The following is a 26,466-nucleotide window of genomic DNA, read 5'->3' as shown; positions in this document are numbered from 1 at the left end:
TAAAAAATAAAGATAAAAAAATAAGGGATTGTAAGCTGACAAGATCCTCGCAATCTGTGAGGTCAACCAAGGGGTGCATAAACAAACAAACAAACAAAATAAATAAAAATTTGAGGCATCTGATCCCCTCATCTATAAAGCAATGCAGTAATGATAATGCCTGCCCCCTTAGACATGTGAGAGTTCAGTGAGGTGCTCTATGTGGAAGAATTCTGTAAACTGCCAACATATGCAAACGCTACCATTATAACCCTTAAGGTGCTCTTGCAGCTTATATCCCCAGTAAAGCGCCTGGCAGACAATAAAACAAAAACAATGTGAGCTGAGTGAGTAGGCAAGTAAGGGGAGTGAAGGAGCAAATACAGAGGTATCCCAGGCTCTTTACCCCAGCTTCCTACCAATGTAACAAATCTATTTCACTCAGTCCAGGTTCCTTCCACATTCAAATAGATTTGAATGATGTAAATGGTGGCAGAAGAGATATTTTTAAAGTAGCTTACTTGAAAAGTTCATTGAGGCTGCACCCTTAAGAAAGCTGGGAGAAGGTTTCTTTACCTATGAAATGTAATCCCATTAATAAGCTTAACTTCATTTGGCTTTTTCCAGTGTCTGACAAAATACTCAAATAGAATCTCAGTGAGAAATCATTTAAAACTAGAAGATACGATTCTCTCTATCTTAAAAGCTTATAACCCATGGAGAAAGCAGAGCAAGGCAAATGACACTCGGTCATGGACTGAGGCATATCACGTTGACATAGTCAATAGTCACGTGTGATAATGGTTTAACCGGATCAAAGTCAGGCAACACCAACCTGGGAATGTTTCTTTTCATCGAAACTTCATTCCAATTAGTACTTACAGGATCTAAGATAGGCAGAGCCAGCACTGTGCCAGCCAGTAGGGCTGCAGGGAGTGGTAAGGGTGACAGATAAGAAAATTAACAGTGAGAGCAAGTATAAATGCTATCAAGAGAGGTGCACAGAGGTGTTAATGGAGTATAGAGAATGGGTACAAATGAAGGGCACTTAAGTCAGCTTGCCGGGGAAGAGAGGAAGGGCCAAGGCAATTTTCCAAAAAAGAAGAGATTTCACCCAAGCCTCGACAGAGAAGGTGACATTTGTTAGATGGTGTGACAGGGAGAGGGCATGTAAAGCAGAGAGAAGAGCCTGGGCAAAGGCCTGGAGGTGGGCGGGAGCATGGGGCTTTGGAGGATATGCAAGAGGGTCAGTGTTAGGGAGTAAGAGGAACATGCTGAGATGTGGTGAGAGATGAGGCTTCAGCTGCAGGACCCTAGTGAGGCCAGGAGCGTAAGGAGACGTCTATGTCAGATGAACGCATTTGAACTTGCCAAAGGTAAAAGGCAAGCCACAGGATTTTTTTTATTTATTTATCTATTTTTAATTAAGTTTATTGGGGTACAGTGGTTAATAAAATTATATAATTTTCAGGTGCACATTATAATTTGACATCTATATATTCTATTGTGTGATTACCACCCAAAGTCCAGTTTCCTTCAGCTACCATATATTTGATCCCTTTATCCATTTCACCCTCCCCCTTACCCTGTCTACCTCTCTGGTAACCATTGTCCATGTCCCTGAGTCTCTGTTTGTCCTGTTCATTTGTTGCTTTTAGGTTTATATCCCACATACAAGTGATATCATGTGATTTTCAACTTTTTCTGTCTGATTTATTTTGCTTAGCATGATTATCTCGAGTTCCAGACATGTTGTCACAAATGGCAGTATTTCATCTCCTTTTAAGGCTGAGTAATACTTCATTGTATATATGAACCACTGCTTCTTTAGCCAATCATCTATCATAGGACACGTCGGTTGCTTCCATGTCCTGGCCACTGTGAATAATGCTGCTATGAACATTGGTGTGTAAATATCTTTTTAGATATGGGTTTTCAAGTCTTTGGGGTAAATACTCAGTAGTGGGATTGCTGTAGCATACGGTAGATCAATTCTTAGTTTTTTGAGGAAGCTCCATACTGTTTTCCATAGTGGCTGTACCAATATGTAGTCCCACCAGCAGTGTGTGAGGGTTCCTTTTCATCTACATCCTCTCCAACGTTTGTTATTATTTGTCCTGTTGATGATAGCCATTTTAACAGGTGTGAGATGGAATCTTATTCTGGTTTCGATATGTATTTCCCTAATAGCTAGCGATGTTGAGCATATTTTCAAATATTTATTGGCTATTTGTATGTCCTCTAGGGAGAAGTGTCTGTTCAGGTCCTCGGCCTATATTTTTTTTTTTGGATAGTTTGTTTTTTTGTTGTTATTGAGTCATATGAGTTCTTTGTATATTTTGCATATTAGGCCCTTATCAGAGGTGTTGCTTGCAAATATATTTTCCCATTGAGATAGTTGTCTCTTCACCTTGTTGAGGTTTCTTTTGCTGAGCAGAAGCTTTTTAGTTTGATGTAGTCCCATTCATTTATTTTAGCTTTTACTTCCCTTGCTTTTGAGGTCAAATTCATAAAATCTTCTTTAAGTCCCAGGTCCCTGAGTTTAGTTCCTATGTTCTGTTCTAGGCAATTTATTGTTTCAGGTGTTATATTCAGGTCCTCAATCCATTCTGAGTTAATTCTGGTGTGTGATAATAGACAACAGACTAGTTTCATTCTTTTGCAGGTGGCCTTCCAATTTTCCCAGCACGATTTATTGAAGAGGCTTTCCTTTTTTTACTCTATGTTTTTGGCTTTTTTGTCAAAAATTATTTGCCCATATAAATATGGGTTTACTTCTGGACTCTTGATTCTGTTCACTGGTCCATGTGTCTGTTTTTCTGCCAATACCATGCCGTTTTAATTACTGTCACTTTGTAGTCTAATTTGAAGTCAGGTAGAGTGATGCCTCCAGCCTCGTTCTTTTTTCCCAGGATGGCTTTGACAATTTGGGGTCTTTTGTGCTTCCATACAAATCTGATGATTTTTTGTTCCATTTCTTTAAAAAATGCCAATGAGATTTCGATGGGGATTGCATTAAATCTGTGTAATACTTTAGGTAATATGGTCATTTTAATTATGTTGATTCTTCCAATCCAAGAACACTAAATATCTTTCCATTTCTTTGTATCTTCCTCAATGCCTTTTAATAGGGTCTTGTACTTTTCATTGTATAGGTCCTTCACATGTTTTGTTAAATTTATTCCTAGGTATTTTATTCTTTTTGGTGCAATTGCAAAAGGAATTACTTTTTCCATTTCTTTTTTCTGACGCTTCATTATTAGAGTATAGGAATGCTATGGATTTTTGAACATTGATTTTGTATCCAGAGACTTTACTGTATTTGCTTGTTGTTTCTAGTAATGTTCTCATGGAGTCTTTAGGTTTTTCTATACAGAGAATTATGCCATCTGCAAATAGTGACAGTTTGACTTCTTTGTTTCCTATTTGAATGCCTTTTATGTCTTTCTCTTGTCTGATTGCACTTGCTAGGACCTGCAATGTTATATTGAATAGCAGTGTCAATAGTGGACAGCCTTGCCTTGTTCCTGATCTTAGAGGGAAGGTTTTCAGTTTTTCACCATTAAGTATAATGTTGGCTGAGGGTTTGTCATATATGGCCTTTATTATGTTAAGGTACTTTCCTTCTATATCAATTTTGTTAAGTGTTTTGGTCATAAATGGATGTTGTATCTTGTCAAAGGCTTTTTCTGCATCTATTGATATGATCATATGATTCTTATTTTTTTCCTTGTTTATGTGGTGTATCACGTTAATCGATTTGCGTATGTTGAACCACCCCTGTGCCCCTGATATGAAACCCACTTCATTGTGGTGTATAATCTTTTAAATATGTTGCTGTATTCAGTTCACTAGTATCTTATTTAGGATGTTTGCATCTTTGTTCATGAGAGATATTAGTCTGTAGTTTTCTTTTCGTGTGATTTCAACCCTCTTATATTTGTTGAAGCTATTTCTCTGTCCCAGTATGTGATTGATTCTTGAGAATGTTCCATGTGCTTATACTAGAGAATGTATAAGCAGCTGTTTTGGGATGGAAGGCTCTGTATATGTCAATTATGTCCAGTTAAGCCACGGGATTTTAAGCAGTGGAATAATGTGATCCCATCAATACTCTTTAGAAGAATACCTCTGGTGATGATGTGAGAGAGTGAGAGACGAAGTGGACATGTGTGGGAGCAGGGAGCTTGGTTTAGAAATGATTGTAGTGGTCAATTCGAGGAGAGATAATAGTGGCCTGTGGCAGCATAGTGGGGATAGAGAAGTGGTGATAAGTTTTCAAAGGGAACCAGTATGCTGGTGATCATATGTTTGGATGTAGAAAACAAGGGAGGAGATGATTAAAGTGAATCCCAGGTACCCACCTCAGGTGACCAGGTAGATTGTGGTGCCATTTGGTTAAAAGAAGAAAGTAGGGTGGAATTGAAAGAAGAGTAGAAACATGGTAGGAGGAGACATCTGCTTGGAATGTTTTATTTTTCTCTGTTTACTTTTGGGATATAGGATCTCTCTGTACTATTTTACACAGGAAAAGGGGTATAGTCTTCAAAACTCTCAGGATTCCCACATATGGTTATGCAGGCCATGACCTGCACAAGAGTGTCTGGCAAAGGAGAGTCAGTGGGACTGAAATGCAGTCGCTGCTCACTTATTAGATGTACCTGTCCAAGGCTGCAGCTGCCTGAAGAAAGGAGTGTCTCCTGCTGAATATTTCCCATTTGCCTCTCCAGCTCCACTCCCTACCACTTACCTCCTCTGTGCCCTGGATGGCTGGCCTGTATGGACTGCATCCTTGTTTCCAACTTCTGGCCACATTACACCAGTGGGAGGTATGGACAGATCAAAAGGAGAAGATTTTCTTTCTCTTGGCTCTTCCCCCTGCTGGGTGGCCATTCATTGTTTCTCCCTTTACTGAGGGTCACAGTTCCCATAGTTACAATTTCTGTTGAGTTTTGAGTATAAAACTCTCTCCCCTTGATCCTCAAGGCTGAATGGTAATCTTCCTACTGTTACTAGCCCCAATGTGCTACATGCCATTCCTGGTGGGTTTCCCTAAATCCTGCCCACACTTTTGTAAATGGTGCTTTCATTACACACTCCTCAATTATCCAGTTTGAAGTTGTCATCTGTTTCCTGCCAGGACCAGAATCTATTCAGAATATTTTCCTAATTAACACAAAGAAACATCTCCATTCATTTAACCATGCACCTGTGGAGCTGTGCTAGTCATAGGGACCTCTGTTTCTAATTCCTATGAAGGTGCTGTATTAGCAAGGGGGCTCTATAGGGCCTAAAACTCAGGCAGCCTTAATTCATTCAGAAAGTGGATGACAGACTGGTTTGAATTGGAAGGTAAAAGAGAAGAGAGTCGTTATATGAGTCTTCTTGGGCTACTACAACAAAGTACCACAGACTGGATGGCTTATAAACAACAGACATTTGTTTCTCATGTCCCAAAGACTCAAAGTCCAAGATCAAGGCTCCAGCATGGCTGCATTCTGGTAAGGGCTGCCTTCTTGGTTCATAGCCAGCACCTTCTCACTGTGTCTTCACATTATGGAAGGGGCTCAGAATCTCTGTGAGGTCTCATTTCAAAGAGTACTAATTTCATTCATGAGGCCTCCACTCTCATGACCTAAGCAGATCCCAAAGGGCCCAACTTCTAATACCATCACCTTACAGGTTAGGATTTCAATATGTGAATTTTGGGGGGACACAAACATCTAGAGCACAGCAGTTGGAAAGAGGAAGATGCTCAGAGTCAACAGACCCTGGGGAAAAGTGCTGTGAATTTGCCAGTGTCAGTTGTCAACATCCATCCATCAAACCTTCCTTGGGAATTGAGAGTTGACCTTGGGAATTGTTTGGGTAGGAATATAATGGCAGATGCCAATCTCCACTCTATCAAGATAGACTTCTCCCCTTCTTTAAGCCTCTCCCTTTCCTACCCAATTGCCCCCCATTCCCCACCCTGGCCAAATAAAACTACTTCTAATTTTTTTTATAATTTAACCCTGGAATCAGGTACAAGAGAATATCTTTCTTAAACTCTCTTGTTTAACAAGATATTGTGAAAGTATTGATCTCTACTCCTAAATGCTATAGAGGTAGAGAAATTATTTTTTAAAGCATATTTTTAAATGCATGCGATATGTATAAATTTAGACCCAGTTATTTGTTTATTCATTCATTTATTTATTCATTATTTATTAATTCATCAAAAAGCTATCGAATGCCATTTGAGACTAGATCCCTATATCTGTTCTCAAATAGCCCCTCACCTATTCCTCAAGGAATAGGGATGAGACATGCAAAGGCTAAAGAAAGATGGGCTAATACAAAGCCAGAATAAATAAAGGACAGGTGGAAGAGAGGTCAGGTGGGGCCTGCAGCTGATCCTTCCCCTAACTGCAGCCAGGCTGAGTATCCATAGCTAAGACAACTGTGGACAGGCTCATATTCTCACTCCATGTTTACGTTCACTTTGTCCTTACACCAATGGCTCTGCATGCATGGAGTGGGCTGTGCTAGCAGCCTATGTGTTACCAGATACCTGACCCAGCTGCATTTATGAAAGCTTTAGATCTTGCAAACATGAAGAAAAGGTCAAAGGATCTAAGGAGCCTGTGAGCTTGCTCCCAGTCCTTCCTATACTCGGTAACAAGGAGACAACTCATCTCACCACCAAGACTGAGAAAAGGGAATCCATTAGTTCATATTCTTCCTCTACCTTTCTAGGCTTTGCTGTGTGGTGCTATGCTAAAGGCAATGTTAAAGAGGCTCTGGCATCTCAAATTCATTGCTTGAATATCTAGAACCCTTATTCCAGGAAGTTATACAGCTTCCAAGCAGCATCTGTGAAATTAAACTAAAAAAATATATATTGCACTTTTATGTTCTGGGGAAATCCCAAGTATCAAGGCTCTTCCTCCTCAAAGCGAAAAATTGACAGAAGGTCAAATCTTGCTAAGGTTTGCCTGCCTTCCCCAGGGGTTTCTAATTTCCTGAAAACCAAGAGTGAGCAAAGGGCCTTACTCAGCCTTAGAGAGTTTTATCCTCTAACTTAAATTTACTTATGTTTTTTCTATATCCACTATTGATATTTGTACTGAAATGGTGGGATCTCCCCCAACATCTTCCTCTGCCTTCTCTGTTGACCATGATTGAATGACAGAGAAAGGGGGGGAAGGGAGAGAGAGAGAGAGAGAGAGAGAGAGAATTAGTCTAGAACTTGGATTAAGATCCACTCTCCAAAATTTTCCATTTTTTTCTTTTTATTTACCTTCTTTCCTTCCATTTTTTTCCTTCTGTTCCTTTCTCCCCTTTTATTTATTAATTTATCCAATTATTCATTTATTACATTGTATCTGGGTTTCAAGCTTAAGCTAGCTAGCACCCCTTTCCCATTAGGATTTAAATTTCAGTTTGGAAATGCCTGGATGATTTGTGGGGTGGGCCTACCAGGTATCTATATATGCGAGGGATAGGGGCCTCCTAACAAAGAATCCACAGGAAGAGAATTGGAGGATACATACTAGGTTCAATTGCAGCAGCCCAGTTTTAGAGTGGAGTTTGGGATAATCCTGGCAAGATTTTGGAAACAGCATAGTGCCTGTCACTCAGATGTCTTCTGGCCTAGCACCCAGGGACTTTTGCCTGAGTCTTAAGGTGAGGGTGTTGGAATAAAAAGGCAAGTAAAAACTAAAATAGCTCTTCATTTAAACATACCTAGGTTACAGAAAGCAGAAGGCAGCAGCAGCAACAGCCTGGAGCCAGGCAGATGTTAGTGTTCTTGACCTTGGGCAGAGACAGCTTTGGCATGAACAATGGTAACACCAGCATGGAGGTGATGCCTCAAAAAGCCACTTTTGGTATTAGCAGCAATGGACACCTCAGCCAAGTAAGTTCAAGCAGGTGAGGAAGAAAGTGGCAAGTGCCATGTGTAACAGCAGGGTCATGGGGCTCAGTATCTGTAGAATAATTATGGAAGATTTCCAGACTTTGGAAGATAAACTCGATGTGAGGATGGATGGTTGAAACATCCACAGAATACATTTGAGTAAATCCAGAAAACACTGTTTCATGTCCCTTATTAATTAATTTATATCGTGTTTCACTGCAAGCAGCTGAGTTTGGGGAATATGGATTGTTACACATTCCTTAGTTCCCAGAAGGATTTGCAGAAGTTTTACATGAAAGCCTCAGATATCAAAGGGCTAATCTTTTAAAAGGAAGATAAAGAACCATTGTCAAGAATGAAGACTGGAAAGAGGGGAAGAGAAGACATGTTGCACTAGAAAGCCTGGTCAAGCAAATGTTCGTGGTGGACTTGAAACCCCTATCTCTTTTAGGCTTAATTCCTGAGAATGGAAACTCTATACCTAATCAAGATCAGAAAAAAAAATGAAATGTAGTTATTCAGGCAGAGATGTCATATTTTCAAACATGTGTTACTGTGCCCAAACAGGAAGTTTCTACACTTTTTCATGTTTAGAACACTACCTGGAGGCATTGAATTTAGTTGGAGTAGATTTTTAGAAAATTCTGATTATTACTTCTTTGCCCCAATGCTATAAACAGCCCTAAAACTGAGCAAACTGAGTGCCAGGCTGGGGGTCATACAAATGGCTGGGGGAGTTGCGAGGACCCCATATTTGTCACCAGTGCTTTACCTCCTATCTTCTTTCATCCTCACAAAGACGCAGGAAGCTGGGAAGGCAGGTATAATTATCTCCACTGTGCAGGTAAAGAAACCATAAGGTAGAGAAGGCTATGACCTGTTCAAGGTCACACTTAGGTTCAGTGTTGGTGTTTGAACATAGGTCTCCAATTCTACATCCTTGCTGCATAAGCCCTTTCCTGGCCATAGTCCTGGAATAGTAACTCACCTGGATTTTTTTATAACCACTCCAGAAGATTTTGATGCTCATCCAGTTTTTGAAAATTTACCCCCCTAAACCATCTGTCTCAACCAGAAGGCTCAATGGGTGAATCATCTCAGGTTAAATAGGGGCAATAATATAGGAATATAATTACTAAATGTGATAGGAGGATAAGAAGACATGGTCCCTGAATGAGTTGTGTACAGCATGCTGGCTAATTGAGGCAGGTGTCAAAGAAATAGCAGGGCTTTTTTTTACTTAATCCCTTTAGACTGTTTATATGCCTGAAGCAAAATCATTTCAGCAGACAGTACCAAGGGAGGACTGGACTTAATGGATCCCACATTGTCCCCATTGACAAGTGCAGTTGGAATTTAAATGTCCAGAGTAGGCAGAGCAGACAGGGCTCTCACCTATCTGAGAGGGACACAGACACAAATATACCTTGTGCTCCTCTTAGCAGGAAAGGCCAAGGAGAATGTCAACTGACCTGCAATCCCCTTTGGCCCTTTAGAAATTCAAAATTACTGTAATTAAACATCCCCAGGATTTTCTAAGGTTCCCAGTATATTACAGAAAGTTGGACCTAGAAAGTTCCCAAGCAGAGGGTGATTAGGGGAACAGAAAACAAGAGAGCACTGTAGGCGAGATGGTAGCAAAGCTTTGAGGGAAGAAATGAGCTCATGCCTTTAAAACAGCAAAGAGAGCCCTGCTAGGCAAAAGAGAAGAAACAACATTTATTAGGCACCTAATATGTGCTTAACTCTGTGCTTTCACATATACCTGGTCTCATTTCATTCTCAAATAGCTCTATAGGTAAATATTTTGGTTCTATTTTATAGGTAAGGAAACTGAGGCTTAGAAAGGGCAGGTCATTTATCCAACATGACCCATTCAGCAAAAAAGAAGCCAAGACTTGAAATCCAGGTCTCCGAGGACACAAAGTCCGTGCCTATCTCACTGCATACATATGCACGTGTGCCTATGTGTAGTCTAGCAAATGCAGCATCTAGTAAGTTCCAGGCTCTGTCCTAAGTTCTTAGCAAAAATTAACTTATTTAATACTTGCAATGACCCTAGGAAATAAATGACCTATTATTTCCAGTCCACAGATGAGATAATTGAAGGAAGGAGAGAATATGTAGCTCGCCAAGATTCCATATCTGGTGGCAGAGCTGGCTGCCTGGCTAAGAGCCCATTCTTCCATTGTTACTCTATAGAGCCACTATGTGAATGGAAGCACATTTATTGAGTGCATACTTTATATTAGGCACTGTTAGTACTGTTTGAGTGCTTTAAATTTATTAACTTGTTCAGTTCACGTGGTCAGGGAATCTAGCTATTGAAGGCCTCTGAGATCATGTAGCATGGTTGCTAAATTATAAGTGTGGGCTTTGAAGTCAGTTCCTGTCATTTACTAGTTAAATGATCTTGGTTAAATCATATAACTTTCCTCATCTGTAAAGTGAGGGACATAATTGTTTCTACTTTGTAGATTTGTAGTAAAGATTAATTATTATCTATAAAGTGTTTGTTTTCTTTCTTTCTTTCTTTCTTTCTTTTTATTTTTAAAGACAAGCAAGGCACTTTGCTACAGAGTCATGAGGGTGTCCTAGTGAGATCCTGTATCTAGTTTCCAAGGATCAGAGTCCACACGGTACTGTGGCCTTGACTTACATCTCCCACACAGTCACTACCAGCTCTAGGACAAGCTGCTTGTGAGTGCTGTCCTTTGACAGGTTATGCCTCACCTGAGCACTGGCTGTCCATTGCTATTTTAAACTGAAGAGATAGGTTGGCTCTAATCCAAGAAATAAGCTGAAAGGGGAAAACTAGGAGTAACTAGGAGGCTGCAGGGTGCCAAAGGAAACTTGTCCACCGAGGACCAAAGAGCTTATCCTTGATAAGTAGCTCAGACTCTGTCATCCTTGAAACTAAGACTTGGCTGACTGGCAATTAATCAATATTTGAAAGCTTTTTGACATGGCAAAAAATAATAAATTACTCTGTGGTACCAAGATGACTGCTCAGCTTCGAGGCCAAGGATGGTGCTTGAAGGGTCCTCCCCAATGATCAGGAGGCAGAAAGCCCAAGGGGAGCAAGGCCAATATGCAGCGGTCTGATTTACCAAGGCTGTAACAAGGCTGGGTGCTCACTCCTCCACCCTCTCTCCAGCCTGGCCCACCTATTCCATTTTGGAAAGCTTGAGGCCCTGGGTATTCACCCAGTAGGGTCAGAATGTGTGTGTGGGCCAGAGCTGTTCCATGCAAGCTGGGTTCTTGCCCCCAGGAGGAATGGCTGCTTAGCTCTGAATAAAAATGAGACGAAACAGCTTAGTTTATCATGATCGTCTTCATCTTCAGTGGTCCTGTTTGCCTCCCCTGTGCCTCCTACATGCTTGATGAGATTTGCACATATTATCTCCTTTGCTAATTGGCATTATTCTCCCTGTTTTACAGATGAAGAAACTGTGGCCCAAAGACATTAAGTAAATTGCCCAAGATGGCACAGCAAGGAAACAGGTCTGGAAAGGTGGCCAGAGAGATGGGGAGGGCCAAAACACATTAGAGCTTTACCGTTGAATCTTTATCATAGAGCAAAGGAGTGCCATTGAAAGGTTTTAAGCACAGGCAGGGTGAAATTAGAATTTTGTTTTGAAGAGGACACTGGCTGCTGAGTGGAGAATAAATTAAATGAAGGGAGATGAGTTTTGAGTCTAATGCAGCGATCCAAGTGAGACAAGATGGTAAACGCAGGTGGTGGTGATGGAATGAAGTGAATGGGTTCCAGAGGTATTTGAAAGTTAAGGGCCTGCTTGCATTTCAGGGGGCTCTGGAAAATAAGTGCATCTCCTTTTCATCAAGTTTTCCAGAAAAGAAATATTTAAATGCCACACAGTCAAGAAAAAGAAAGAAATCTCAGATCCTGTGCTGACCAAAGAATAAATCTTGAAGCTCCCCAAGAATTATTAGAAAAAAAACTTGGTGCTTTATTTGCAGACTTTTCAGAAATGTAGTCAAGGCAATGAGCAACTGAGAAATATTGCACGACTTGAAGCTCTTGGAAAGAAATTAAGTTGGAAGATAGGAGAGCCCCAACCACTTCCAGACCCCTTCCCTGTCCAGCATTCTTAGTACAGAGCATTGGAGTCCTTGGCCACAGAAGCCACACGTCTCAGGAAAGACAATGCCAACTCCTCTCCCAGTTCGAAGGTCAGTGCTTTTAATCTGTTCTATTCCCAGCATTTTACCATAATCCATGTCAAAGTAAATGGAACTGGCAGTAATAGATTTAAGAGGAAAGAGTCAGAAAGCTAATTGGAGGGTCCAGAGAATGAACCTGACAACCAACTGGTGTCAGGCATTGAAATGAAGTGTGTAAACAGAGACCTTCTTGAAAAGCAGAGAAAGATGCAGAGTAACTAAGCCAAGTAAGCCCTGATTATGTAGCGATTTCCACTAAGGAACCACAGATGGAGAAGTGGGTGTGATCCCAGGCATTTCATGGCTGAAGACTGAGAGTTAGAAAACAGTGACTCTCCTAAATTTTCAGAGATAAATCAGACTCCAGGACAGGGAGCGGGGTGGGACTTTGTTGCTCTCTTTGGTTGAATGATAGAATTAATGAATTAATGAATTAATGAATGAGGCCACTAAATCTCCACTGGAAACCTGGTTCAGCCACTTGTACTCCTGCCTCAGGAACATGCTCCATCAGTCTGGAATTCTGGTCTTCATGTGGCTGAATTTCTGAATTAACCTACCAGGAACTCTCCACTACATCACTTTATTTCATTTTCCCTGAAGCACTTACCATTTTTTGAAATTTTTTTTCTAATTTGCTTGTTTACTGATCTATCATTTGTCTTATGTCCTGAAGAGCAGAGACTTTATGTTTTTGCAAAGCAAGTTCCCAGGCAGGCACTCAGTGTTGTTGAATGAAGGTCATAAGTTGATAAATAGGGAAACTGAAGCTTTGTAAATATGTTGCAAAAATCACTAGTTGGAAAATGGGAAATTCAGGCAAATAATTCATTTAATGTTCATGGTATAAAACAACTAGTTAGACCAATTTTTTAAAAATTTTGTCACTTAATTATCTTAGAATGTCTCAGGGACTGAAGCATGTTCATATTTATAAAACAAATGTAAAGTACAATATATTAATGTCAATAAAGTAACGTGCATATAAGTTCTCTGACAAAATAAGCTGTATTAGAGCACTTTTCAGTAATATTGCCAAAAGTAGCTCTAATATAAATGTTAACTGAAGTGTGAAATAAGGCAACTAAAATTTCGTTACTTCGTTTTTAGAAAGATAAATTTCCTCTTCTTCCAGGTTTTTCTAAGTTTCCAATCACTCGAAGTTGCAGCAGCAGCCTAAATAGTTTAAATAGAGCATTTTTTTGAGAGCACAATCATTGCAAGATGTCAGAGTTACAGTTGCAATTCAGACCTAGCCTCCTAGAAAAGAAAACCACGCAGGAGGAGAGTTCTAATTAGTCCTGCCCAGGGAATAAACCAAACCACCACTGCATAGAAATAAGAATAGCTGCAGGATATCCCAGTCCTTTTCCCCTCTCCCTTCAAGAGCTAGTGTTCACACTCCCGAGGTGAAGACACCCTAGAGATTTCAAGCTATAAGTTATCAGAGCCAATGTGAGCTTGGCCTCCTGTAAAGCATCCTCAGCAGAGGTGTATTACACACTGTTTAGTCAAGATGCTGAGGAAACTGACAAGTGGATGCTTTGTGTTGGTCAGGTTGTGGTTCAGCCAAGAACAATCCATCAGGAGTGTAACCATGCAAATCTTCACTTCTTTAAAATGACTTTTCTCTTCTCTTTCTCCTTGATTCAGACTGGCTTTGGGCTCACTTGCTTTTCTTTCCTTGTCCTTCGGCATACTGCAGGACCACTTCCTTAATCATTAAGGCCTTAGGTCAGCATCAAATGGTCTTAGGAACAAAGCTTCAGGTCTGTTGACCACGAAAACATTTTTTATCAAACTAAAGATAACATCTTGCAGCTCCCACAAAGGCAATAACCCTATCAGCATCCCTTGAAACCAGGAAGAATGATGTATGACTGACATCAGGACCTGATGCAATGATCAGCTGCCTTCTACCCTAGCTCTGACTCATCAGTAGAGCCCACGACCCCAACTCCCTATTGTGTCTTCCCCTATAAAACTCATCCCCTAGAGGCCATCGGGGAGCCAGGTCTTTGGGCGCTAGCTCACGTATGTCTCTGAGGTTGGCACCATTTTCTATATAAACCTCTGCTTTCTTTGCTTCAAACTCCAGTCTATGTCTCTTTGGGGTTTGACATGTGCAGCCAAAACGAACCCCTTGAGTTCTGTAACAGGAGGAGCCTGGAAAAAGTGAATAGGTAAGTAACCTCTCACCCTTCAACTTTTGCAACTGTGTACAGGCTTCTGAGCTATTGTTAATGAAACACACCTGGTTAAGAGTTTCTAAATGGAATTTCAATCTGCTAATCTGTTTTCTAAATTTCTTATTAGCAATTTGCTCTTACCTGGAGGCTAGTCAGGATAAAACTGAAAAACAGAGACATGGTCTTGTGGCTTGTGGCTCTCTCAACATTTCATTGCTTCTCTTTCCTCCTGCCACCCTTTGGACTGGAAGAAAGAGGAAGGAGAGAGGAAGTGAGTTTGCATCTTGCTGCCTGGTGGTAAGCAAAAGAAAGAAGCTTCTTGAAAATGGCAAAAGGTCTAGAAAACCCTGAAGTCTTTGAAGGACAGAGTACCTTTCTTGGTCTTCATGCCACATCGAAGCAGAAGGTATTTGATGAGCCAATCTACTTTTGGGTGCCTATTCCAAGTTTATCCACTTCATTGGATATGTCCCCAAAGTGGAGCAGTGATTATCAAAGCTATCTGTTCCTCCACTAACCCTAGGGTCTTGGCCTTCCTACTTACCTATGGGACACCACTTCACCTTCTCTCTGCTTGGGGCCCCTGCCTTGACTGGTGAATCTGTGGGGATTCAGAATAAGCCACTCCAAAATATGCCTCAGCGATATGCAGAATACTTTGAGCTACAAGCAATTTTAGGGTCAGGCTTAAGAGAAAATTCTGTCCCTCCCTTTAACCACCCAAAAGAACTTGAATCAGGGGCCTTGCCCATAATGAGATAGTCAGAGATAAATTTTTAAACCTATCTGTAGGGCAGGGCAAACTTCTGTTTACTGAACATTTGTTCTTATCATCCTGCAATGACCTTAGAAGCCTCCAAGTCACCTTATCTCATCCCTAGCTCAAGATGTCTTATATACCCATATTCCTTTTCTCTGAACCTCTCCTCCATGGGAAGTCTCTGACTCTCTCATGTATGCAAGACTTCCATGCATATGTACATATTAAAACTAGTTATTTTCTCTTGCTAATTTGTCTCATGTCAATTTGATTATTAGACCAGCCAGAAGAAACTTGAGGGTAGAAGAAAGTTTGTTTCTCCCCAACAAATCTTATATACTATTAGGGATAATTTTTCTGAATATTCAAGTTAAGATCTTCAAGTTTAAAATCTTTCAATTTCAGTCTGTATGCTGTACACATGAAACTAATATAAAATAATATCGAATGTCAACTCTAATTGAAAATTTAAAAAATTTTTTAAATTCTTCAACTTCAGATCTTTGATCTTTCAGAATATTATTTTCCTAATGCTATCTCTGCCATCTTGGAAGATTTATAATGACAAATTTATCCCTATTTCATTTATTTACACAAACATATAAACTAATACAACTACTTTTCTTCATTATAATCTTCCCACACAACAATATCCTGAGTGAGGGGAGCTCACCAAGTGTCATGGATAGGTAAGATTAGGCAAACGGTGATTTTAGCTCAGAGGATCTCTCCATTAGCCACATCTAATGATTATCTGACTGATATTGGAATCAAAGATCATTAATTAGTGTGGTGGGTGTTTTTTTTTTTCTTGCCTGAAGGCACTACCCAATCCTCATAATTCCAGTGGCAAAAAATCACATTCTTATTAGCTTAAAGTGACAGAGAAATTCAGAGCTGACAGAACAGCTGGAAATTTGGGGTGCAAGGAAGAAAAATCAAAGTGATGAGGCTCAGAAATAGTGAGACTCAAAATCTGAATGTAAACTCTGCCCCAATCCCTAGTGAGTGCTAAATCACACATACATAAGGAAAACCTTGGGGACTCCATTTAAAAAAAAAGTAGGACAGAATTGCGTTGGGTAAATTTATGAATTTGCTGCTTTTTGATTGAGTACTTTTCCCCTACACACTTCTAATACCAGATGATAAAGCTCAAGGCAAACAGACTAGCAAAGGAACTGAAAAATCTGATCATAAACCCTACCCAACAGAAATGCAACCTATTATACCATATTTAAGTTACCTGGCCTTGTCGCATCCCACAACCATTTCAGTTCACTTTCCTAATGTTATCAGAGAGTGAAGATCCTCTCCCAGCGTGTTGTCCAGGTTCTTGATGTCTCGAACAAAGAATTGAGCAAGATACCAAAATACAGTAGTAGAAAAGAAAAGCTTTATTAGAAGGGAAATGACACTTCCAGAAGTGAAAGTGAGCCTAAGTAAGAGAAGTGTAGCTCAAAAGGGCTGGTAACAAAGCTTTTGTGGTTTTTATCCCTATTTGCTGTGGGTGGTTACTTTTCTTAGAGGGGTGGTCTTCCTTGATTGGAAACTAAGATTGACAGGACTCAGTGATTCATCATTTGCTTTCTGCGCATGTTCGTTCCCTGAAGTCAGTCTGTCATAATGATATTAATGAACTTCCGGGCATATGCATCATATTATAATAATGACATAATGAGACTCAGGTGAGTTGACAGTCCTTGGGGTCTTCATTGCACAGGTGCAAATGACTGGCTTAAACTGATACCTAATTCTGCTTACTTGTTTCTTTGTGTGAGTTAAAAAAAATGCTTAATTATGGGTGGATTAGGGTGGACCCCTTCTAGGATAGGACAACCTCAGTATTTTTGCAAGCAGACCCAAAACCCCCTAACTTTCCTGCCTAACTCTTTTTCTAAGAGCCATGAACCCCCTTATTATTAATATGGATGTTGAGGGACTAGAGGTTTCTCCTTCCATATTTGCTTCCTGCTGAGAACGGCTGTTGTCCGTGCCTACTGGGGTTTCATGAAACTCTTTCCTTTTCTGCCTCAGTCGGGTGAGGTCTTGGGTTTCCTGCTGAAGTGCTGCCTCAGTCCCTAGACAAGGAAAAGAAGATACGAACTTGTTATTTGAATCATATATCTATTAATTTCTATTATTGATTTGCCTATGAAGTGAGTAAAGGGAAACAGGCTTGGTTAATATATTTCTTAAAGATTAAAAAAGACCTTTGGCCTAAAGTCCCCTCCCCTCTCAGACCTAAGGGCCCTGTCTGGCCTAACACCATTTCTGCTAACAATGGACTGAGGACCCTTATCAATAGCCAGAGAATATGAGTCACCAGTTTGGGGGCAATTATAGGCATTTGACGGAGAGGGGCTTTCTCTCGAAGAAGGGAGGGAAGAAAACTTAACTAGGTTTACTAAAAAGATTAAGAACTCTGCAAGAGATGTCCCATTTCATTTCCCTCTAAAAGATTAATAATTTTACAAGTGATGTCCCGTATGCCAACACACACACACACACACACACACACACACACACACATACACGAATACACATCCCAGGAAGTAGTTTTGAAATGCAGCAGGGACCAACAGTGGAGGTTGCTCTGGATGGGTTAAAGTCACCACAGAAGTCTAGAGGTAGAGCTTCATAATATTTACTGTTAAACAGGCCGTGGTATACGAAAAAAAAAATAGGAGAATGAGAGATTAGAAGAGTTATGAAAAATGTCTTGCATATATGTAGAGAATTCCCGAAACCAAATTTTACTACATTTCTTTGAACTATTAACAGCTGATAGGTAAAGAACAATAGTAGACAGACCCTCAGATGAACTTCAAGCTCTGTCATTAAATATGGGATGAGAAAGTAATCTTCCTTATTACTTACGAGAGCAAAGGATTTTAAAATCTGTACTGCTGGAAGCATATGAGTTTGAGCTCTTCTGGCCATTTACTGTTTCACTTGAAAGTGATTCTCTATCTCTGGCTTACGTCCTATCTTTTAGACTGAGGACTTCTCTTTGCTTTACAAAACAAAACAAAATGATCAACTATTTAGTTTATCTTTTATACTAATAGAGATTTTCATATGCTGACTTTGTCCAGTGTAGTATCTACCCTGACAACTAGGGTTAATAATATCAATCTTGCAAAAAAAGTCATTTAAAAAATACTAACTTTTTAATAGCAACCAAAAAGGGAGAAACAAAGTTACACAAAGGCTAGTAAACATTTCAAAATTCTCAGCCTCACAAGAAAACAAAACAAAGCAAAAATGCATATCAAAAAATGAGTCTTCTCCTATTAAATTGGCAAATATTTTAAAAACCATAATATTCATTATGTTAAGGAAAACAAGCATGTAAATCTTTCCATGGAATAGAAATTGATAGATTCTGGAAATTATGTCACAGTATTTGTCAAAAGCTTTGTCTTAGTTAAGTAGGTTAACTCCTAACAACAAAAATACACTCAAAAAGACAATGACCCAAACAGTAAAAGTTTATTTCTTGCATACATAATAAATACTAGATGGGAGAACAGAAGCTGCCAGCTCTGCCATCTTTAATATATGGCTTCCAAGTTTCTGTGGGGTTCATCTCCATTTTGACTGGATGGAAAGGTGGAAAACATGTTATACTTCCTAGGACCAGGCCAGAAAGTGACATACAACCCTCCTGCTCAAATTCTGTTAGCCAAAATTTTGTCCATGACCATATCTTATTATAAGAGATACTGGGAAGTATAGTCTGTGTGCCCAGAAAGAAGAGATGAATGTCAGTTTTGATGACTGGCTAACCGTTTCAGCTAGAAAACTTTAAAATATAGTTTAAACATTTGAACTCAGTAATCTAGGAATCTGTTTTAAGGAAATATTCAGAAATTCAGTCTGTAGCAGACCTACTAATTGTCCTCCAAAATCTATTTCCCCCTTTTTTTTCCTTAGTAACAGAAATTTTATATATATAGATATAGATATAGATATAGATAGATATATATATCTATCTATATCTATATCTATACACACACACACACACACACACACACACACACACACACATATATGATTTGAGAGAACAATTTCTTATTGTAATAAACCAGAAATACCAGAAACCATAATTTTGCTATTGCATAAGGAAAAAAGGCTATCTTTCTCAGCCCTTCTTACAACTAGGCCTGATATATGACTATGGTTGCAGCTAGTGAAATTCCTGTGACAGTTCCTAAATTCAATTCCTAGAACATTGCCTAATGTGCACACTTTTCTTTCTTTTTGGACTCTTCTCCATCCTTCTGCCAAGAACATGGATGTGAAACCTAGACATCTTGATGTCATTTTGGACCATGACGGCGAAGGCCACAGCCTAGGGATGACAGAGTGATGAACTGTATGGAATCAAGGGTCTCTAGAAGTCAACAAGCAGAACCCCACTGCCCACTCTCAGTTTGGAGGTAAGACAAAAATAAGCTTCTTTCATGTTCAAGCCGGTTATTTGAGTTTCTGTTATCACAGCCAAATCTAATCTTAACTAATGTAAGCCAGAGATTTGTCTTGTAATACATTAATCTTTTTTTCCTGCTTTTCTATATATAGTATGATGACAATTTGTTAAAATATAATTTTTATAATTTATTGGGACATATTTTTCTATAATGAAATGGGAGATTGGAAATGGGAGCTGTTTTCTCAAAGCTGCAAGCAATGTCCCCGTTTAAAGACTGAGATTTCGATTCACTTTTGTGGAAGGCTGTGACTTTGTTTTATAAAAATATCACTTAAAAGGGTCCTTGAGGAGCACAAAAGTAAAAATAAATAAATAAATAAGAACCAACCAATTGTTTGTGTGGAAATTGTGATGTTCTCGTGTGAAAATGAAATTTGTCATATACAATGGAACTAATGTCTTCAGACTTTTGTTTTTGTTTTAGATTGTTATTGTTGTGGTCTTAGGTGACAGTGGGATTGGAAAAGGGAGAGAAAAATGCTTCCAGGGTGAAATGAATGGAGGCAGGGCTACGTCTGCATTGTGGCTTGTTCCTGTGCAAGGAGCTATTTGTAGGTGGCTCATTTTAGTTGGCCTGTTGAAAATGAAGAGAAAGGGGAAAATCTGAAATGGATGATTTTGTGAGGACTTGGAGAGGAGCATGAGTCATGAATGCTTTAGAAGTGTTAGAAAAGAAATGAACAAAGTGTGATATTGGAGCGTTAGGAGGGTTGGTGGAACATGTTAGATAGGGTGGGTCCCATGATGTGAGTTTGGGGAAAATGGTTCAGACAGAGAGAGTAAATGTGTAAATTTCCATAGGAAAACAGAAACTCTGAGTCCCTGTAGTTAGCTGCCCACTAATGTCTCCATAAGGATGCCCTAAAGGTGTACCCTCCTCATGGCTACTCAAACCACTTAACCTATGTGCAGTCACTAACTCCTTGATACTTTCTCCTCCTATCCAAACAACCACTAAGTCCTGATCATCCTTCCACTTACATATCTTCAAGTCAATCACTTCTTTCATCCACACACTTATTAATATCTCCTTTTTAGCCCACATAATCTCTTGTGGGAATTTAAACAACAACTTTCTACTTGATTTCTTCTCCCTCCAGTTTCCTCCTACTCCAATCCATTCTCTGCATTTAAGACAGAATCATTTTTTTTTTTTAAATCTGGCCAATAATAGGAGAAAATTCTTCGGAGAAGGTATATTTTATTTTTCAGAAAAACCTCAAATAATGAGAAAACATTGCCGGGACATGTTTAAATTCTTAAATTGATAGATGCACCGTTATCCCTAATCACTCTTCTATTGAGTTACCATTAATGCTATACTCTCCAGTGCACCAAATCAATATTATAAAAATCTCCTTGTGCTTTGTTCCAGCCCTTAAAGGTTACTGTCTTCTTTTCTTTCATTTCAATCTTTCATTCACACTGATGTGCATTACTCAGAGCAACCCTTGAATATATGGCATACAGCACATGTATAATTCTAAATACATTTCATAGACTTGATTGCAGTTCCTACTTACCAGTCTTTAATAAATTGTCACTGTGGCTACTGTTTATCACACCAACTATCCAAGGATGTTTATTTGTGTGGAGTTAAGCATCACTTTCATCTTTCTAGGCTTCATCAGTAACACGAAGCCAGCTGGCCTATTTCTGTGCCATAAAACTATCTTTTAAAAAAATAAAAGACACTTGCCTTATTCTCTGAAATTGAGTTATTTAATTTTATTCCACCTTGCACTTCTTTTCTCCTGATTTTCTGGGTTACTAATTACTTGACTCATCTCCTGTATATAACTCCTAAGACTGGATGCATCAAGGTGTTTTGATTTAGTTTTTCTCTCCATCTATATCTCCCACTCACCCTCATTGCATTTGTCTGTCTCTGGCCACCTAGTCTGCTCCAGTCCAGTTCCCAGCATAGACTCTATGAACCCCATGTCGCTATTAAGTCTTTAGCTCTCACAGCTGTGATCCAGAATTAGTTTATATCTAAGATCTTTTACTGCCCTAAAATTCTTTAATGTCATTATCTAAAAGAAGTTATGTGAATATAACTTTATTATTTGACCCCTGACTTCTAAGTTCTTTAAAAAGCTCCTAATTTCTTCAATAAATACTTATCGGGTACCTGACTATGCCATGCATCTTGGTCTAATGGCTCTCTCAGACTTCCTTGGCTTCTTCCCTCTTTCCTTTCATGCAGGGATTTTCTCTAATAAAATCCTCACATGTTTAATCCCATTGTGGCATCTGTTTCTTGGAGAACCAAGACTAACATACACTGGTTTTGAAGTGTAGTACCCTCATTGCTATTATTTCTTTCTCTTTTTTAAATATCTGTCTAAAGCCAGGGGTTTTTTTTTCAGTTTTACTAAAGTATAATATACATACAATAGAATTTACCTTTTGTAAGTGTAAATTTTGATGATTTTTTACAAATATATTCAGCCATGTAACCATCACCACCCTAATCAACATACAGAGCATTTCCATTGACCTAGAAAGTTCTCTCATTGATTCCTGTTCTCAATCCACAGCTCCAAGCAATCTCTGCTCTGCTTTCTGTCATTATAATTTTTTCTATTCTAGAATTTCATATAAATGGAATCACACAATATGTAGCTTTGTGTGTGACTTCTTTCACTTAGCGTAATTATTTTAGACTTATCATATTGTGTAAATTAGTATTTCTTTCTTTTCTTTCTTTCATTTCTTTTTCCTTTTCTTTTTCTTTTTTTTTTTTGCTGAGTAATATTCCATTGTATCACAATTGTTTTTATTCATTCACCAGTTGTTTCTAGTTTGCCATCTTCCTCTCATAAAACACTTTTATGCAGTTTTCCAAAGTGACCGTACCATTTTTCATTCTCATAAGCAGTGTATTAAAATGACAGGTTCTACACATCCTCGCCAGTACTTGATATTTTAGTCTTTTAATATTTACCTATTCTAGAGGTAAATATTATCTCATAATATATCTCATAATATCTCATTATGGTTTTAAATTTACAATTCCCTGATGACTATTGATGACAAGATTCTTTTAATATAATTATTGACCATTTGCATATCTTTTTGTGTCTGTTGAAACTTTGCACACATTTTTAAATGGGCTATTTATTTTATTATTATTGAGTCATAAAAGTGTTTTATGAGAGGAAGATGGCAGACTAGGTAAAAGCAGCGTTCATCTCCTCCAAGGTCCACACTGAAATTACAACCGAATTATAAAATAATCAATGTGGAGAATCACCTGATGTCCAACTGATCATAACACCTACATTTGATAATATAAAGGAGCCACATTGAAGCCAGTAGGAGGGGCAAAGTCATGAATTGGGCTGGACCCGCACCTGCGGGTGGTGGAGGATCACCAGAAGGATGAGCGAGGCTGCAGAAACTCTCCTGAAGGAAAGGGGGTCCTGGTCTCATCTGGGGCCCTCCAGCCCAGGGTCCCAGCCCAGAGAAGAGGAGATTCCAATAACTCTGACTGTAGAAACCAGAGGGGATTCCAGCTGTATGGGTGAGACGGAAGGAGACTGAAACCCTAGACCTCCCTTTGAAGGATCTGCACAAAGGCTTTCTGACCTGTGGACACTCACCCGGGACACCTGCGGTGAGTCAGAGGCTCACTCAGGATTCATTCTGAGACAGTCCGCATTATCTGGCATCAGGAGGAGGGCTGGAAAGGCAGCTGCCATTGTGCCTTAGTCTGGCCCCTACAGGAAAATCGACAGACCATACCCGATTGATTGTGCAGACTCCTCCCACAGAACCATTAGGAAGCACTGGTCAGAGGGGATCAGTTCTCCCCACCCAACCTGTAGATTGCCCCGGGCAGGTGTTACTGGATGGCTGCCGAGTCCTGCTCCGATTCAGGGCCAAGTATTCACAGCAGGGAGCAGCCTGCACTGTGTGGATATATTCCAATCCCAGCAACAGCGGCCAGCACTGTGAACCAAATTTCCATTCTCAGTGGGCAACCTGCACTGGGAGCCACGTTTCAGAGATAGGGTCAGGCAGATCACTGCTGCCAACATGAACTCAGGCAGATATCGGGGTCCTATGGGCCAGTCTCAGACAGCAGCTGGTCTTGCTATGATCTGGGAATTCTCCGGGAACCCACACAAAGGTCACATCCAGAGCTCCCGATTTAAGGGATCAAGAAGAGTGCATCACTGGGCCACACAGGACACCTTCCACATTAGGCCATCTGGCCAAGGCTGAGAGACGAAACAAATATTCCTGACACATAGAAACAAACACAGAGAGGCTAATAAAATGAGAAAACAAAGAAACATGCTACATATGAAATAACAGGAGAAAACTCCAGAAAATAAGCTAAATGAAATGGAGGCAAGCAACCTACCAGAGACAGAGTTCAGAATAACGGTTATAAGGATGCTCAATGAACTTATGGGAAGAATGGATGAGCACAATGAGAACCTCAGCAGAGAGATAGTAAGCATTAAAAAGGACATGAAAACCATAAAAAAAGAACCAGACAGAAATGAGGAATACAATAAATGAAATGAAGAATATACTAGAAGGATTCAACAGTAGACTGGACAAAGCAGAAGATCAAATCAGCGATTTGGAAGACAAGGTAGCTGAATACACCCAACCAGAACAATAAAAAGAAAAAAGAATTTAAAAAATGAGGATCGTTTAAGAGACCTCTGGGACAACATGAAGCATAAAAATATCCGAATCATAGGAGTACCTGAAGAGAAAGAGAGAGAACAAGGGATTGAGACTCTCTTTGAAGAAATAATGACAGAAAACTTCCCTAACCTGGCAAAGGAATTAGACATACAAGTTCAGGAAGCACAAAGAGTCCCAAACAAGAGAAGTTCAAACAGATCTACACCAAGACACATCATAATTAAAATGCCAAAGGTCAAAGACAGAAAATCTTAAAAGCAGCAAGAGAAAGGAAGCTAGTTACTTACAAAGGTACTCCCATAAGAATGTCTGCTGATTTTTCAGTGGAAACTTTGCAGGCCAGATGGAATGGCAAGAAATATTCAAAGTTATGAAAAACAAGAATCTACAACCACAGATACTCTACCCAGCAAGGCTTTCAATTAAAATGGAAGGTGAAATAAAGAGCTTCCCAGGTAAGAGGAGAAAAAACTTAAGAAAAAAACTTAAGGAATTCATCACCAACAGGCCATCATTACAAGAAATGTTAAAGGGTCTTCTGTAAAAAGAGAAGGGGTAAAAAAGAAAATAGAAATAACAAATATGAATAATAAAATAGCAGTAACAATGTAGCTATCAGTAATCACTTTAAATGTAAATGGATTAAATTCTCCAATCAAAAGACATAAGGTAGCCAAATGGATAAGAAAACAAGACTCATGCATATGCTGTCTACAAGAGACCCACTTCAGATCAAATGACACTCACAGACTGAAAGTAAAGAGATGGGAAAAGATATTTCACGCAAATGGAAATTTAAAAAAGCTGAGGTTGCAATACTTATATCAGATAAAATAGACTTTAAAACAAAAGCTATAATAAGAGATATGAAAGGGCATTACATGATAATAAAGGGATCGATAAATCAAAAGGACATAACACTAGTAAACATATACACACCCAACATAGGAGCACCTACATACATAAAGCAATTATTGACTGACATAAAAGGAGAGATCAATAGTAATACATTCATAGTAAGAGACTTTTACACCTCATTGACATTAATGGACAGATCTTCCAGGCCAAAAATCAACAAGGAAACAATGGGCCTAAAAGACACACTAAAACAGATGGACTTAATAGATATTTTCAGAGCATTTTACCCCCAAACAGCAAAATATACATTCTCCTCAAGTGCACATGGAACATTTTCAAGGATAGACCACATGTTAGGACACAAATGAAGTCTCAATAAATTTAAGAAGATTGAATCATATCAACCATCTTCTCTGATCACAATAGTATGAAACTAGATATCAACTACAAGAAAAAAACTGGAAAATACACAAACACATGGAGGCTAAATAACATGCTACTAAATAATGAATGGATTATTAATGAGATCAAGGAAGAAATCAAAAGATACCTAGAGACAAATGAAAATGAAAACACAACGACTCAAAATTTATGGGACATGGCAAAAGTAGTCCTAAGCGAGAAATTCATAGCAATACAGGCCTACCACAAGAAACAAGAAAAAGCTCAAATAAACAATTTAACCTCTGATTAAAAGAACTAGAAAAAGAACAGCAAACAAAGCCTAAAGTGAATAGAAGGAAAGAAATAATAAAGATCAGAGTGGAAATAAATGAAATAGAGTCTAGAAAACAATACAAAAGATTAATGAAACCAAGAGCTGGTTCTGTGAAAGGATAAACAAAATTGACATACCCTTAGCCAGACTCATCAAGGAAAAAAGAGAGAAGACTCAAATAAAATCAGAAATGAAAGAGGAGAAATAACCACAGACTCCACAGAAATACAATGGATCATAAGAAAATATTATGAGCAATTATACACCAATAAATTAGACGATCTGGAAAAAAATGGGCACATTCCTAGAAACATACAATCTCCCAAGACTGAGTCAAAAACAAACAGAAAATCTGAACCGACCAATTACCACCAACAAAATAGAATCAGTAATCAAAAACCTCCAAAAAACAAAAGTCCTGGACCAGATGGTTTCATAGGCAAATTTTACCAAACATTCAGAGAAGAATTATCACCTATTCTCCTCAAACTATTCTAAAAATTTCAAGAAGAAGGAAGGCTCCCTAATCCCTTTTATGAGGCCACCATTACTTTGATTCCAAAACCAGACAAAGACATTACGAAAAAAAGAAAACTATAGGCTGATATCTCTTATGAACATTGATGCAAAAATCCTAAAAAATATTAACAAACTGAATTCAACAATGCATTAAAAATATCATACAACATGATCAAGTTGGATTTACTC

General features: G+C 39.0%; 2 long non-coding RNA genes across 2 annotated transcripts in view; one reads left to right on the top strand and one right to left on the bottom strand.

Moving 5' to 3' along the window:
• The first annotated feature begins 11,346 nt into the window (after window positions 1–11,346).
• The window catches only part of LOC120591772 (uncharacterized), a 54,131-nt gene continuing 39,011 nt past the window's right edge, over window positions 11,347–26,466 (top strand). Inside the window, exons 1-3 of the long non-coding RNA XR_005649986.1 lie at window positions 11,347–12,073; window positions 14,505–14,659; window positions 19,308–19,458. This is a non-coding gene — a long non-coding RNA (uncharacterized LOC120591772). The remainder of the gene's footprint in view (window positions 12,074–14,504; window positions 14,660–19,307; window positions 19,459–26,466) is intronic.
• On the bottom strand, window positions 13,185–16,397 carry LOC120591773 (uncharacterized). Its single transcript, XR_005649987.1, has 3 exons — window positions 16,260–16,397; window positions 14,395–14,497; window positions 13,185–13,835 (listed from the first exon to the last, which is right to left on the bottom strand). It is a non-coding gene; the product is annotated as an uncharacterized LOC120591773 (long non-coding RNA).

Source organism: Pteropus medius, unplaced genomic scaffold, assembly GCF_902729225.1.
Source record: "Pteropus medius unplaced genomic scaffold, Ma_sr-lr_union100, whole genome shotgun sequence".
Classification (NCBI taxonomy): Eukaryota; Metazoa; Chordata; class Mammalia; order Chiroptera; family Pteropodidae; genus Pteropus; species Pteropus medius.
Note: the sequence above shows the minus strand (reverse complement) of the source record. Positions and strands in the feature narration are given on the sequence as shown.